Genomic DNA, 17,281 nt, shown 5'->3' with positions numbered 1-17,281 from the left:
ATAAGCCTTTCTTAATTAAAATTTCCTAATATTTCACTTATTGACTCTGATACTAGCACTTTCAGGTAAGAGCAGTACTGAAAGATTATTAACACCTTATACTAATTACTTTTCACATAAGGAAAAACTTCTGAAGATCAGTGAGAATGTTCCTAAATCCTAGAATAAGAATGCATACCTTCCAGTTGCAGCCCATTGCTAGAAACCCAGGTTCCTCTGGGAATAATTCCTGAAAGACTGAATCCAAAGGCAACTTATTGTTTCTGGTTTTTAATGAAAAAATATCATCCAAAATATCCTATTAGTGTTTTCTCCTGTTTTGAAGCTAAGACAGCTTGTTTTTACTGTAAGCTTAGGCTGAAAGGTAGGAAAATAAAAAAGGAGAAGGAATTGCAAGAAAACAATGTGTGGAGATGGATACCTAAAGTTTGTTTCCTAAAATCTTGGAGGACACAGATGTGACCATCTAAGCCTACACAGATTCCCTTTAAGACAAAACAGTTAGTATTAACCTGTAGGTTCCCATTAAAAATTAATCCCGAGGGAAGGCAGCTCAGGTGGTCTATGGGACAGACACCCATGACTGCAGACTGAGGGGGGCAACACCCTGTGTGTTGGAGACCAGCCCACATGCCCTGGGTGGCCCACACAACTCTGCAGAAAGTAAAATTTTAAAGATAAAGAATAATTAAAGGGCTTCAAATAAAGCCATAGAGAGACAAGAGGCACGTATATGTTAGGACAATAATAAGAACCAAAAGTTGAAGTAGGTAAAGGAAAAGCCAATTCCTGCACAAGCTGCAGTTTTTTAATGCAAAGACTATTTAATCAAAAAGAGGGCAGTCGTGCTTCTTTATGTTTCCCTATTGATACAAGAACACACAACTCCAATGAAGCCAATTAAACCCCTGAAACTCAAGTTAACTTTCCACATCCTTTAAATGACACAATTCCAGTCAAGCAAAAAAACTTAAACAGACAAGTAGCAGAAAGCAAATCAACCTTCAAGCTTCACGTCACATGTACCTGAAGTTACATTTTCCCTTGTTACACTTGGAGAAATTCATTTCCATAGCTGCATACCAAACATCAGAAGTGCAGGAGTCTGTTCAAATACACTCAAGAAATCCAATGAATCATTCAGGTTGCAAAAGACCTTCAAGACCACTGAGTCCACCTGTCACCCCAGTGCTGCCAACTTCACCACTAAACCACGTCCCCAGGTGCCACATCTAAACATCTTTTAAATCCCTCCAGGGATGGTGACTCTACCACTTCCCTGGACAGCCTTTTTCAAGTTGTACTCTGCAGAGGTGAACCATGAGAAGGTTGGTCTTACCAAACATCGATGGGGTTTTTGATCAAAAGAATAAAAGTTCCTGACTTAAGACAAATGCACTTTAATTTCTGCCCTGTGAGATACCAGAGTTCATCTCTTCCTCTCCCTGGCTCCACAACAGCATCTCCAGCCCCATAGATACAACACACTATTCCAGAAGAACAGCAGGGAACCATAAACTTCCTGGCTCGTCTGTTGCTGGAGGCTTGTTGCTGTCAAACCCCACATTGAGAGTCCTTCCAGCCCAAATCACTAACAAGAGTTTGCCCTGGGACTGTTTCACACCACACCTACCAACATGTGGCCATGACAAACAGGGACAAACAGGGACACATCCTGCCTGGCAAAGGCACAGAGTGGAACTCAGTACCACAGACTCCATCCAAAACACATCTTTCCTTTCTCTGCTCCACTGATTTTCAGAAGATAAGCTTAATTTGTTTCCTATGTTGGCATAAACAGCCTGTTTACTACTTGTGAACACAGGGCAGATCCATTGTACAAACCTCAGAGCAGACCAGGAGCAATAAAATTATCAGTAACAAAGCAAAGCTTATCTTTGGGTCCTAAACAAAACCTCTTTGACAGTAATAAATCTCTAGCAACAACCATTCACAGGATTTCAGCTTTCTGGAAAGAAATTTTTAAAAAAACAAACAAATAAGAAACCCACGCTCTCCCATAAATATTTCATTTAAAATTCTAGCTAGAACTCAAAAATTAAAGTATTTTGGAAAGGCAGAGAAAAAAATAGCTTTGCATCCTAAAACATGCAAACCTGAATTTCAAGAAATGGACTTTGATTTGGTAGGCATGTTAGGGTGGAGGACCATTACCTTAACAGCAAGCAGTTTCAGAGGGTTGGGGAAAAAGTACAAATACACAGTTCACCCACAGAATTCTAATAAACAGGTGAGAATAAAATATGCAAGTCCTTCAAATATAAGAAAATCCACCTCGTAACTCAACTGCAGGAAAGCCAAGTGAGAAAAAAGACTGAACCTACAAGAAAGGGTAATTCTCTAGGGATGTTTCCTACAGTATCTTTCATAAATATAAAGCACTTCACCACATGTCCTGACAGTCCAGCTTTTCCTGGACATGCATCTCACTTTGCTTACTGCAGGAGAAATTCACAGAAATCCTGATGGAGCAGAGAATGATAGACTAAGTTTAAGTCAAATATACGAACATAATACATATGCCTGTAAATAAATTTTAAAAATTCAATGTGGGTTGACAGTAGCTTCTCTTTGACAGCGGAGGCAGAAACATCAGAATATCGGCAAACCCAGGAGTTTGCCTGCAGGGTTCTGACAGCTTTAGCACAGGACTCAAGCAAGGAAAAAGCTTTCCCAGTCAAATTTAGTTGTGCTCAATTTTACCTGAATAATATGACTGACACATGACCCAGCAAGATTTTACTCCCAAGGAGCTCTATCGAGGCACACTTAGTCTGTGTGAGTAAGATGGAACACCCCAGCACTATCACCAAAAGTACGGCACAATCTCCATTCTTTAATATTTACATTCTGACCCACTTCAGTCATATTTTGGCAGTGCAGAGCCCACAGAGATACCCACCTTAACACTACAGTACACAGTTAATCAGTGACAAAGACCTACCCATTAACACCAGTTGTTCCTTCCAGCAAAAGGCTTCACAGGTCCCGGAGATTCAAGCAGGTTGCATTTGTTCCCCAATTTCTAAGGGGAGGATGCATATTTTCCATCACTTGACATGCTAATATATGGTTAAAAATTAAGTAAATCTAAGTGATATTATTCTCTACCTACACTACAGCATATTCCTCTTGGTGCAGGGGAGGAAGATGACATGTCCATGCAACAATCTTAATAAATGCTCTCAATAGTAATGGACCCATGTAGTAAAAAGCGCTCCCACTCTCTCTCATGTGAACATATTCCTCCTCCCACTTCTCTCTCTAGTCCCTAATCATAACTCCAGGGTGGTACAGAAAGACAGCCTGGGTGTTCAGAGTAGGTTTAACCTGCTGATGAGAACATGAGCAATGGTGTGCGCTGCAGAGAAACCTCCCAACACCAAACAGCTGTTCAGTAGCTCATCCTCCTCCTGATGCTCACTGAGGAAATTCCCTCATCCTTTACGAATTTTGACTAATATTTTCCAGTGCCCCAGATGAAACCTCAGCCATAAGGTTTTTCTCTAATCTTCTTCTGTGTTCCTGGATATTGCTGCATCAAGCTTTGTTATGAATAATCTAAATCACAGATCGTCCCTCGCCATCCCGTAGGTGACAGAGATAACTCACACTTCATAAAGCCACTGCTTAGAGGACAACATATATAAATCAGTGCTACAGCTCCATACTAACTCATCATCGTCCACTACAGTTTTAAATACTCAGAAATTAGTACTATGAAATTCAGCACCATTACAAGTCACTTCACCCTCAGTGTCTTCTCTCTTCAAGGAAGTGCAGAGCTAGATTTATTATTATTTCCATCAGAAGCTCAACCTGCTAAAACTTTTGTCTTCAAATTTGAAGCTGCAGAGACTGTGATTTTCCTTCTCATCCATACACATTAGTGGTACAGAAATCTCAGCTGAGTACTTGGTCAGAAGTAACAGTTTAGATATTCATTCTCACCTAAACTGAGCAGATTATAACATGCTCATTATTAAGAACATAATAACATCAAGGTACATTAGTATTTAAGGCTTTTTTTGAACACTTCTTGAATTGGTAAAATTAAGCAAAGTCACTTTGTTAATGGTAATTTACTTCTTGTGACAAACACTAGTGGGCTGAGCCTCCTACATGTTATATAGGGACAGTACTTGGGCTAATAATAAACAAAGTGGTCCTATAATCACCAACTCCATTCTGCTTACTGCATGAATGCTCAAGCATCACTGGGTTGTAAAAGGATTAAGAATTTCTGAAGATTAACAGAAACTGACCAAAAAATGCAGAAATGTGGTGGTATCTAACATCCCAGCTACACAGCTGGTAAGCCAACAGGGTTTTTAGACCATCCAACAGACTGGAAACTCACTCTCAGAAGTCACTATTCTCTCTCTAGGAAGGAACACTGGGAAAACACATGATTTAGTGCAGTTAAACATTATACACCAGCTGTCAGATCTGTAAGTGATACTGTAACAGGGATCTACATTTGTCATCAAGTTACTTAGTCACTGGCAGTAATGTAGAACTAGAGCCAGTGAGCTCTCCATCCCAAATATAAATAGCTATGGCAGACAACAGGATAAAGGCTTTATTTTAGACTTTTATGTTAAATAAAACACAGTCAAACACAAGGCAGAGGTCACAGAGATTTTTTAAAATATATTCAAGAAAACTAATCAGTAGCAAGAAGATAAGAACATGTAGAACAGGTGTATAGAACTCACTGCTGGATCCAAATAAATCATTTCAAGGTATGCCAGTGGCCCCAAAACCAAAATGAGGAGGGTTCTGTTTGGTACAATAATGTCAGGCCACTGTTCATCAGTACGATAAATCTGGTAAACTATTTTTGAAGCTTCCCTTGGCAGCTTTATCTCCTGTAGGCTACATTCAGGGTCCTACTCTTCCCATATCTAATCACAGAGGTTTGCCATCACCCCGCAAATCACGAGATATGTACGTACACACACATATATTCACACCCATCCACATAAGGGGTATAAATACCTTCATTTATCTTAAGATCCTTGGAATGCTTAAGCCATGTTCAGAAATAAGCGAGTTCAAAAGAACTACTAAAGTGGTCAAGAGAAAAATCTCATGTTCTCCCTCTCTTTTTCATGGATTTAACCTGCTACAAAAAATCCTGCAGGCTGACAGTGTGTCCTTGAGCCTTGACTCCCAGCAAGCCAAAGCCTTACACACACTTGCTCAAGAGAGCGGCGTTCCGGGGAGCGCAGCTCCTGCCACTGGCACATACCAGAGATTCCAGATCATTTTTGCACCACGACTAAAATGTTCTCATCAACTTGGATTTCTGTTATAACGTGTTACTCCAGCCTCAAAAAGTGCAGTCTCAGCATGGTGAGTTCAGTGTTCTTTCAGGAAGCCTTCTCTCTGGTGCTGGTGACGCAGAGAAAACGGGTTAAATTTAACACACACCATAATGCTAACATTTCAAAAAAACAAATTCCAGCCATAAAACCCAAGAATGCCACACACCTACCAAATTCTCTTCTCTTTTTATTATTTATTTTTTTATCTTCTCTTCCTAGAGAAGATAGGAACAAGGGTGCTTCATTAATGCCTCATCTCTTCATTACACTGCCCTCCCTCTGCAAATTTTACTGAATTGCTAAATACACATTGCTGACTTTGAGATATGTCTACAGGCAAATGAATCCTTTATGAAAATACTTGTTGCTAGACACACACGCACACACAAAAGTTTATGGTAAACAATATGTTCTCATTGTATTTAATAGCTGTAGGTCTTTGTTAGGAACGGCTACCCCAGAACATGCAGCCACATTCACGAGATCAAGTGAATTCTATCTGGAGTTTACAGAAGGAAGCACATACAAACAGTCTCACAAAGGTATTTTCCTAGCAGGAAGCTACAAGTACTTCTCTGCTCTGCTCTGATGCCGACCCCATCATCACTGGGGGAGTAAGCAGCAGCAATGCTAAGCACACTTTACTTTCACTGTGGGATTAACCAGATCACAAATCACCAATTAAATACTGCTTTATGATTTAGGCTTTAATTCATTACAAACGCAAAGGCAAAACATGCAGCAGAGCCTGGTGGAAGTCAGTCAGGAGAGCTTTGCACTGGCTATCCCTGTCCTGAGGCTCAGCCCTCTTTGGAATTAAACGTCTTTTTAATCACAGTGATCAAAAGTCTCATAGTTTCATAAGAAACTAATGATTAATTGCCGTATATTGTTGACAGCAATAAATACAAATCATTAAATATTCAGTGTGCAACTAGGCATGCTGGTGGCATTGCCACTACATAAGAGATGTGTATTGTTCTGTTCTCCAAAGCCTATCTCTTCACCTGAGGCAGGGAAAACTAGAAATTTCTCATCTTCTGCAACATGCAAGTTTCCCTCTCTCACTTCCATTTTGTGGATTTTCTGCCAATACTATTGTTGAAAAATAAATTCTTGTGGACAGGAAATATCCTGCGTGAAGGATATCCAGCTTTATGATACTTAAAGTGTTGTGCATTCCTCCCGATCTCTCATCATACAGGCCAGCTGTCGGCATGCCAGAGGGTGGGCAAGGCCTTTGGGTGGCCAGGAAGGGCCTCCCCTGCATATCTCCCTGAGGTGGTTGTAGCCTCACACCTCTGGATAAAGCAGCTCCTTCAGATTTCCTTGATCTCTCCCTTTTCTCCATACTCAACCCCAGTCGTGCACTGTGGTCCAATGAGACATGACGTAATGTGGCTTTCCAAGCACCTCTGGCTATCAGGAGCACATCCTCTCCAGCCTCTCCTGATAAGGTGCTTTAAAGTATGCCCACAAACCTCATCTTAATGGCCTAATCTGATGTAGGTGGCTTGCCCTTTCAAAAGATCCCTTCGTTTAATTTCCTCAACAACTGCACTCCACAAAAGCAAACATCCTGTCCCGTTTCCAGAGCCAGATCCCAGCTGTGGCAGCAGCTGCCAGCAGCACAGGCAGCAGGGGTGCAGGGATAAGAAAGTCGGGCCCAGACCGTGTTGGGGAGCTCCACCCGCTGTCCTGTTACAGAGCCAGTTCACTCACTGGAATGGGCCAAAAGTTATGGCAATGGACACATGGCTATAAAATAAAGTTTGTTTGACAGGTCTCAAGGTAGCCAGTAAGGTGGTGGTGCTGCAGCCCCTGTACCTATCCCACCCCGAAGGTGTGGTCCCCATGCAACCAACTAGGAGCTGAACAAACATGTTGTTCATTAGACTTCTGGGTGGTAACAGCAACTGTACAACAATCTTAAACTTTAATTAAGTCACCTAAATTACACAGTGTAGATACCAGGGGTAGTCAGATCATCACCTACTATGCAACTCTTCCCTGCTTGACTAGCCTTAAGCCCCATGAAACAATATCCAAGATGATGATTCATATCTAACATTTTCACAGTAGTCAGTAGCTTACATTTCTTAACCAAAAGCAGATAAATCTTAACAATCCCTCCTATTAAAATCAGGATTCAATCCCTTTAAGGCACAGTGACACTTCAGTAGCTTGCTGTCTCTTCCTATGAGGAGGACAGTCAACATCCAAAGCTAAATGCAGAGGAGCAGTTGAGGTAAAGCCAAGGCTGCCACCTCTGGAACAAGGGTGGCTGTTCCACAAAAAAAGAAGAAAGCATTTCAAGAAAAACACTAATTCTGACAGCACAAAACTGCAGCCATGACACTTGGATCTTTTTTAAAACACATTTCTGTGAAGGTTTTTAAGAGCCACTTATTCTTTTAATAGACATCCAAATCTAGCCCCAGTAATAAAGAACGCTTACACTTTACATCTTCACTCGTCTCTATTCTTGATAAGAATACCAAATCACTGTGGTTTCACTGGAAACAAGCAGGGGATAATGCTCCATTTGTAGAAGATCTCAAAACAACACTAGCTGCCATTTTTAGTACCCCATAAATGATGCTGCTTCTTGGAGTGTTCCAATACAGCCTTAGCCAAAGGATATTCTCATTCCAATCAATTCTACTTGCTACATCTGACAAGCTCATGGCTACAGGACACCCATTCCAAGGTAAGGTCCCTGTGCACTGGCCCTTGTGTCCTGACAGCACATATACATCAAGGCACTCACTTTGTGCAGTGCTGAACTCCACACCCAATATCCACCACAATATCCAGTGTCACTGCTGTTGTGACAGAGCACCCCTGAAGATATTTACTCAACTATGGCCACAGACCCAGTTTTCATAAGAGCAAGTATTCCCTTTGAAAAACAACTCCACAGAAAGAAGTTATGTATCTTGTCTGAACACCACATGCTTGGACACACTCAGGCTTCAGTCAGCACTGCAACAACAAAAGTACAATTGTAGTGTTTTTCTCATTTTTGTTGGCTTCCCCTTGTTAGCTGGCACAGGTTATAGCCTACTTGGTGCCTCACATCAGTAACTAATGTTCAAAGTAAAATGCAAAAAAAAAAAAAAAAAAAAAAAAGGACGTCTTGATCTGCTCACAAGCACAGAGCAAGCACTTTATAATAAAGTCATGTTTATTCCAGGACACTCAGTGCCTGGGGGAATTTTGCTTCTGGAAATATTGCACTCAAATATTTTATAGTCACAGCAATACCCACAACCAAAATTCAGTCTGACTGGCAACACAGAGCATCACAACTGCCCACCCAGCTCGTGACAGTTCCCAGGTGAAGCTTACTTGTTTCCAGGAGCAACTCACACCGCCGGATACACGATACCTGTGGGTCTCCACTCCTTCGAGATCACCCTCCTGTCCCACCACCAACCCTCCAAACACGCTGAACTAGTGGGTCTGAACATCTAAAAGCTGAAATCAAGGCATTTCCAAGGGCGAGTACCTACGACAGACACTGCCAACAAGCTCTGACTAGACTGCAGGAGCGAGGAAGAGAATTTGGAGAGCGCAGCGTCTGCTCTGACACATCTGCCCACGGGGCACAGAGAGAATAGAGCCAGCAATGTAAGCAGAGAAATCTTTGTCCTTAGGTGACACTGAAGCAATCGACACATGCCAAGACTGTTGCACAATTAGTATGTTCTTAATTTTGTACCCTTAGAGAAGTAAGTAAGTGTACTTAATCAACTGAAAAAGTAACACAAAATAAAGTAACCCAAGTAACTAATTAGTTAAGAGACGCCAAATGGAAGCAAAATGACGTGTCTAATTATATATCATCAGTTCAAGTGTACAACACACTACAGACCTATAAAAAAACCATACCACTTGCTAATTTGATCTAAACAATCCACCTAAACACCACTGCCAAGTAATACTGATGAGAAAAAAAGTTAAGAAACTAACACAATGGCTAAAATCTTTCCAGCGAGTTTCAGAGATATTTTCAGTCCACTGAAGTTAACTGACAAACTTGAACCAAATTCACAAGATTCAAAAGCTTCCACAGAGAATATTTTATGCAACAAAATTTATTTAAAGACATGATATCAAAATATTGAAGCATTTTGAGTTTTCCTCCAACATTCCTAAGAATTGTATATTTCCCTGTACCCTCAGTATTTATTCTCCAAGCAACATATCATTCTGCAAAATCATGAAGCCTCCTGAGAAACTGCTGTAGATAGGTATTAATTCATTAGGGGATAAATTCTTCCATCCCCACTATTGCATTTCTTTGTCCTTCAAACATTCTCCAACTTTGACATTATCAGTCATGAATGTACAATCTAAACATAAACCATTGAAGCTGATCAGATCATTGACATTGTCATTTTAACAGCTTAAAAGCAAAAAGCTTAAATTTGTCCATTTACAGTTTTATGGACAAATATCTTGAAAACAATGAAGTTCTGCTGATATGCATCAGAGGAAAGGCCACCTACATGCTTGTCAAATTCCCATTTTTATTCTAACCTGAACAACTGCTCCAGGAAACAAAAGTCTGTAGGAAGGTGTGGGAAAATAAAAAGGTAACAGAGCATTTCAGAGGATATGAATTCCCCTTAAGACATTTTTCCAAATTCAGTTTCATAGAAACTAACTGCCAAATATAATGAACATTTCTGATAAGCTGGTTTTGTTTGCTTTTTAATTATAAGTCACCATCACTAATTCAGTAACAACATCTCACATCCCAAATCCTGCTAGGTGTCCTGGAAATAGCACCAGCACATTTTGCAGAAGAATGTTGCTGTAGCATTTGCAAATACAATGGAAATATGTTTTTCCTTATAAAAATCAAAGCAATTGTTATGAAAAATAAGGCATTTTCAGTACAGTATACTAAGCCCAGTAAAATTCAGTCCTCGAGTAGGAACACAAAAATTTATTTGAATCAGATGGTATCTTCTTCATTAGAAGTAAAATAAGTCCACTATCAGAGTATTTGCCAAGGTATTATCAATAGTCTTATGAAAATAAAAGTAAAAAGACTGAGCTTTTTTGAGTTGTCTTAAGTACAATTACTGGCAATTCAAAGAGATTTTAGGGAAGACTTTAGAAAACCATTTTTAGAAATACTCAAGAAACCTTAAGCTGCACTCAACATGCAAGTTCCCATCAAGCCACATTAGCAGTCCTCTAAAAAACAGAATTAACCAAAAAGATGCTTGGAATTCTTTCTGCATTACACAGACCTTCCCATTCCTCAGCAGTCTGGCATCCCAGCTCTCTCTCATGCCTACACTGAAATCCTTCACCCAACCCTCAGCAGACAAAGCCTACAGTCGAAACCAAGTCTCCAGTGATGCAAGTGAAGAACAACAGGAAGGGCAAATGTAGCCCTAGAGCAGGTGACCCTACGTACCTCAGCTGAACTCAATTAAACCCACTGCTTTAAGGGCAGACCTCTCTATATACACACTTATATAGGGAAACATGACCTGAGGGCTACATTCTTGGGTGGAAAAACCAAACATTTCTTTTTGGATGAACCCTAGTAGCTGGGATTGCCAATCAGGATATAAAAGGAGATGTTAATAATCCAATAGTTCTTTACACCACCTGGAATCCAACACATACCTCTATCTATACCACTAAGGTATCTATTACCTTTCTGTTACTCATTCATACCTTGGTATTTCAACATTAGAGTTGTGCCTGCATTTCAAAGCTCACCATCCCTTCCCCCATAAGGACAGGAGTCAAAGATCTGTGGACAAGCACTTCAAGTCAAACACACCCTTTGCTATTTCAGGCTCTAACATAAGCAGATTACAGCTCAGCTGTGTTCTGTCTGAACTTTTGTTTCTCTCTTGCCAATGCTGCACTAATTATCCCTGACAAAAGACAGACTTTAATTAACTAGCAACGACCAACTTTTATCTATAAACTCTTTCTTCCCATCCAAGTTCTGCCCCTAAGTAGCTATTAAACACCAAATTTTAGCAGTGAGTAATTAGGAGATATTCTTACCACACAGAGCTAATGCAGGATTCAAACAACACAGGAGACACTCAGGTCGTGGGGGCTGCCAGGGATGCCCTGTCCATGGGAGAAGCCAAGATGGACCCCTACCCACAGGAGAACCTTTCTACAGACCCAGAGTCCCTGTGCTCTTGCAGCACATGCTGTTCCAGGAAGGCTGGGTAGCTGCAGCTCTGTGCAATGAGTCCCAGTGAATAAATATAAAGAGAGATAAGACCTCCACTTCAAGCTGTTCAGAGGAGAAAGGGAAGATCTTTCCTGACGCCCTTTTATACAGGAGGTGTGCAAGCCTGTCTCTTCAAATATGAGAAGCAAGAGCAGAGACAGCTTCAAAGGAGGAAGAAAGAGTTCTTGGAACAGGCAGCATAAACGAACAGTGAAGGAGAATATGTAATTTAAATGAAAATCAGGTAGTTGAGCTAGTCTTTTAACTAACACATCACCTGCTAATAAGGTGTACTACACAACCCAGAGAAAGCTGTCCCTCAAGTCCATGGCAGAGCACTGAGGAGACCAGGAGACTGCACCTGTAACAGTTTTTCACTTACCTTCTCTTAACTCTTTCCTTTAGTGTGGGAGGTGGTGGTCAGGATGAGACTGGCAGACAGGGAGAACAATCACTGATGCTCTGATTTCAAACAGCACAAGTACTAAAAGACTAAAGCCAAAGCACAATACACCTTTTGTCCATTTAATAAGAATGGTTCCCCTTGCAGTGCACCTCAGCAGGAACGCGACAGCACTCGCCCAGCAGCAAGGAGAGTCAGGTATCTAAGGCTGGCTTCCAGACCAGCCCAGGAGGTTTAACTCACTGAGCCCAAACAAGAGAAATGACAGGAATAAAGGGAGCAGGACGCAGGACTGACCTTTCAGTAGCAGCACAAACTTAGGGCTGTGCCATCAGGCCACAAACTCACAGTGATGTACATCTGTAGTACTTTATCTACCGATATGCACATGGAGTTGGATTGCAGCACCTCCTTTCTTAATATCATGATGTTTAACTACTTAACCGAGGTGATCCGCCAAGTTCTGTATGGCAAACACTTGTGAAACCATTTCCTTCCCCAACTGCCTACAACCCACTTAGAGAATTATTTGATTTACACCACAAAGGGAATTCAAACATAGCTCAAGAGCAAATAAAACTTCCTGCACCATACACATACAACCTATATAAGATGTGTGAAAAAACAGGGTTTTATTATCTTTGTGACTTTTGTACACTTAACACCCAACAGCTGGAAGTTTCTTCACAGAGCCAGTCAGAATCATCCCACAAGAACTTCTGAATCACCACAGCAATCAAATATTATTTGAGGAAGATTAACTGGAGTCAGAACATGCAGTTTAGGTTTAAAACAACAAATGCTAATTTTCCAAAACTGAGGGGAAAAACTGACTTGAAAGAAACGTTATGTACATTACAATTGTAAGCTCACTTTATTTTTTTAAGACAACTATAATTGAGAAATTAATCATTCCCTTTTTTGAGAAAAGTTTTTAGCTAGTTTCCCTCTAATCTGATACCATGGTAAAAAGACAAAAATGTAATGTAGCATAAAAAGAGGTTTAAAAAGTGAAACTAAGAACAGATAGGGAAGAAAATGAATTAGAAGTACAGAAATTTGGTAAGTGAAACCAAGGCTAAAGACAAATCAGACCAAAAAAATAAAAAAACCATGACTTGCAAGAAAACAAAGTGAGCTGCTTTCTAAAATAAATTAAGAAGGACTGAACTCTAATAGTGGTATAACCCCACTGGAAAACAGAAGTGAAAACAGGGTTAATGATGCAGCAAAAAAGCATTTAATAGATTCTTCTACTCATATACAGAAGAGGTAAAAAATGCACTTTTATCAAACAGACCAATGAATTAGACTCATGACCAAGTCAGCTTCAAAATCTTGCAATTAAGTTTTGATTCGAGCCTTTAAGGAAATGCTTGACCTACTACCAACAACAGGACACAGTAATGCAGAAGGATGGAGGGGAGACCATGTTGATCCAGCACCAGTAGCTGAGAGGAAAGCAGGATGCCCAGTGCAATTACATCCCATTAGTAAGGCACAGCTTTCAGATAAAACAAGGCAAAGTCAGTGAAGGATTCCAGTAATAAGGAATTGTTCTACATAAAACAGGTCCTGTCAAACAAACCCAAGTGCACTCTCCATTGAGATAACACCTTTGGTTGGCACGACTGCCGTGTTAGCACGTGTGTATTCTTCAGCCAACATCTGACTTGGTACCACACAACACTGATAAAGGAGTTCACACTCAGTTAAAATGAAATATCTCCACTGTATGAAGAGCTGGCCCATGAACTGATGGTGGTTTAATCTGTGAGCTGATAACACTGTGTGTGAATCAGCCAGTGGGCACAGACATGCCCTGCTGCCTGACACATGGCACGCCAGCAGGATTTAGTAGCCCTTTGAAAGACTTATTTATGTGGTTCCAGGGCCAGCAAGGATTGGACATTAAAGAACAGTAAGAACCAGTGAGCAGAAGCAGGAGCCAGGCAAATCAGAGTTGGGCACAACATTAGAAACAAAAATCCAAAGATTAGCTACTGGAGTAGATGGGATCAGCCAGGGGAAGTGAGCAGTATTTCCTCCTCTTATGGAAATATGACTTCATGTGCTCACCAGAAATATAAATTACAAGTAAGCCAGGATAACTCTACCCTTTCTAAAAAAGAACTATAACCTTACTAAATTAAGCATATGCTGTACTGCCTACTGACAATTTTATTAGCTTGCAAAGACCTAGTTGGCATTTGTAAAGAAACAGTTTTCGTCCCCCTTGCCCAGAGCAAGTCAGCCTTTGACAAAGTCTTCCTACAGATACAATATAATATCCTAAGCAGAAGGCAAGTGGTTATTGCCCTCTTGCCAAGCTACCAGGAATCCTCCTCTGGGAGAGGCTTTCAGAGGTACCCGAACTGCACACAGGCGCTGCTGCGAGGCTCGTCAAGTGCTGTGCTGGGGAGGGAAACCCCCGGACACTTGCAGAGCACTAATAAGACTTCTAGTCCAGCCTCAAACTGAAGCAAGCCCCAAACAAGTATCTCCAGTATTTTAACGTCTGTGCCTTGTTTTCTCAGCTGCAAAATGGGGATAATGAAAATACATTGCCTCTGTTAAGTGCTTTGGTGTCTACCAAGGGAAGGGGAATCATCATACTGGTTATTCACCAATGTTTATTTAATGATTTCCTACTAAAATTGACAGCCTGTCCCAGCCAGTAATGGCAATTATCAGTTCACAGGATCTGTCTGACTGTCCACATTAAGAACTACAGCTTTACATAGCAAGTTTTTTCATATTGGCCTTTCTAAATTAGGAAATGCTTCGCAGCTTGAGGGTGAGACTGAAACTATACCACCATTAAATAAAGCCCCACTGATCACTTCTGCTGTGCTCCTGGCCCTGCCAACCTGCCACAGGTCCCCTGCACAGCCCAGGGATGCTCCCTCTGTCCCATTCCCACACAGGTTCTTTACATGCAGCTCCTTGCCTCCCACCAGCACTTTCACCCCTTGAAGCTGAGTTAGTTCTTGTTGCCCATGTTAACTTTTCCCTTGCCACAGTGGGCTGAAATCCCATCAGAACAATAAGATCAACTCCGAGATACTCTGCACCAACTCAACCACAATTGAGCAAGTGGCCACAATGCAAGATGCCGTTCCCAGTCGTTTCATTAATTCCCCAGCCAGTGACTTTTTAAATTAAAAAAAAACCCAACCATCAAAACCCACTTTTAAGTGCACTGGCTTATTGTGATGTTTAATTAGCGACAGGATTTCAGATAGTGCACACCCATGGCCCCAAAAGGGGGGTGAGGGGAGTACGTGTATGTGCTTGTGAAACTATTGTTCCTCCGTCAATATAGCTCATCCTCCAGCCCATCCAAGTTCCCAGCTGCCCAGTCACACAACTTTAAAAGTCAACAGCTGGGTGTTTTATAACCCTGGAGAACTCCCAAGCCAATCCTTACATCGCTGGCAAGGAGCCCTGGCCAAAGCCTGAGGACCCTGCAGGGACTGTTCCCGCCCCACCACAATGTTCACCTTCCTCCTTCAGCCGCCCGCTCACAAAGGCAGAGTCCACACTCACAAGCCCTGCACAGTGTTTTGTAAGCAGTAAATGATAGAGGTAGGAGGACTGAATTGCGTTGGGCAGTGGCTGGGATCCAGGATCTGCAACCATCTGGAAGTTTGCTTGGCTTTTGTTTCCATCTCCATGATGGATGGAAACAAGCTCCCAGTTCTTCTGCATTAACATAAAGACAATTAAAACAACTTTCCCCCCCCCCAAGTAGCTCAGAAATGAAAGCAAATCACACAAGCTTAAATGAGACAGTGTTGATAATATATTTAAGTAAAACCTGACTCTTTGGAACAAAAAAAAAAAAAACCAAAACAAAAACAACAACAAAAAAAAACCACCCCCAAACAAAAGCTCAGTTCAACCACAGAAAACAGCTTTGTCAACAAGTTCCTGTGACTCCTATTTCAGAGAAAAAGGCTCAGATGAAAGTCTGCAGAAGGACTCACTGCATCCTTCTTTCTCCAAAGAAACATTAACTTCTGTCTGACACAAAAGCATTTCTGCTGAGAAAGGGAACACTACAGGTCAGTATTAAAGCAATTTCAGTGTAGCTACCAAGCAATTAGCTGGATAATACCTTCTCTACATGCTGATTTTTCCTTTTCCAGAGTCCTGGTGCAAGCAGAACTAGTAATTTGTCGTTTCTACAGCCACTTATGAAGTCGCAGGTGACCCAATTTAGATTTTCCTTTCCTTGTCACTGAAAGCATTTCAACTTTAGCATTGCACATTTGTTCACTAAATTATTTCACTTCTTTTAAAGCTTTTACCTTGTATTTCAGCATAACTGCCATCTTCTATCAGCAAATACAAATCCAGACATTTTGATTTTTATATATTTAAACTCCTATTTGTATAACTCTGATCTTGTTACTTTTTTTTCTTAAGCCAAACCATAAACAAAATTTATCTTGCATTCTGATTTTGCTTTGAAGCCTGTGATTATACTGAAGTTAACATTCTCCTTCCTAGAGATTATCTTTAGCAAAGTTTTGGATACAAACCTCTGGCCTTTACTCCGATAAGTGGTTTTGGAAAGCACCTTTATTGTTTGACCTGATGTTCAAAGCTCTTTCAGAGCTCTGCCCATCTGCTTTCCTGAAATTATGTTATGTCAAGACCTTCTACCAAATAAAAGTACCAGTAAAAGGACATAGAAATGAAATTCCACCATGCTTGCAGCCTTATTGAAGTTTCTCCACCAGTACTGCACTGCACACACATAACTGCAGATGCAAGCAGACTTGGGAAAAGAAGTATTTTTACTATGTCAATTCATTAAAAAATAAGGATCAGGTTTATCTATGTTGCTGCTGCTGCAGTGAATGCCTACAGTACTTTCATCACATGATATTCCAGCTCCTCTTCTGTTCTCCCACTTCCTTGAAATCACTCTGCCACTTATACACGCCTTATTCATATATGGGAATGCTATAGCCACATTTTCTTTGATATCCTTGCATAAAGCCCTGCACATTAAAATTATTTATGTCTTTCTGCTTGCCGTGAGATGGCTCCTGTTTGGATAGCTGGGCTGGTTTTGGACTGACCTGCTTGATCTAATTCTCAAAAAGTTCTTATTTATTGACGTCTTGCATCCACGCGTTCAAGTGCCAGCACCGGCTTTTGGCTTAAACAGCCCTGTACGCCTTCACACTGTTTACCTCTCTGATGGATTCAGAGATAGTGAAGTTCATTGGAACGTTCTTCCTGTTAAATATTTCCCCATCTCATCTTACGAGAAAGGCTTTCTACACTTCC

General features: G+C 41.0%; 1 protein-coding gene across 2 annotated transcripts in view; it reads right to left on the bottom strand.

The window, feature by feature from the left end:
* The window catches only part of FNDC3B (fibronectin type III domain containing 3B), a 191,757-nt gene that overhangs the window by 163,293 nt on the left and 11,183 nt on the right, over nucleotides 1-17,281 (bottom strand). The window contains exon 1 of one of the 2 annotated variants that reach the window (XM_051781697.1): nucleotides 8,703-9,772. The exons of the other annotated variant lie outside the window; for it this stretch is intronic. The gene's annotated coding sequence lies outside the window, so the exon portion shown is untranslated. Of the gene's footprint in view, nucleotides 1-8,702; nucleotides 9,773-17,281 lie in introns of those variants that run through there. 2 annotated transcript variants of the gene reach the window in all.

The sequence above is a fragment of the Manacus candei genome, unplaced genomic scaffold, assembly GCF_025592945.1.
Source record: "Manacus candei isolate 608988 ecotype Guabito, Panama unplaced genomic scaffold, ASM2559294v1 h1tg000015l, whole genome shotgun sequence".
NCBI lineage: Eukaryota > Metazoa > Chordata > Aves > Passeriformes > Pipridae > Manacus > Manacus candei.
This window is presented reverse-complemented; position numbering and strand designations above follow the sequence as displayed.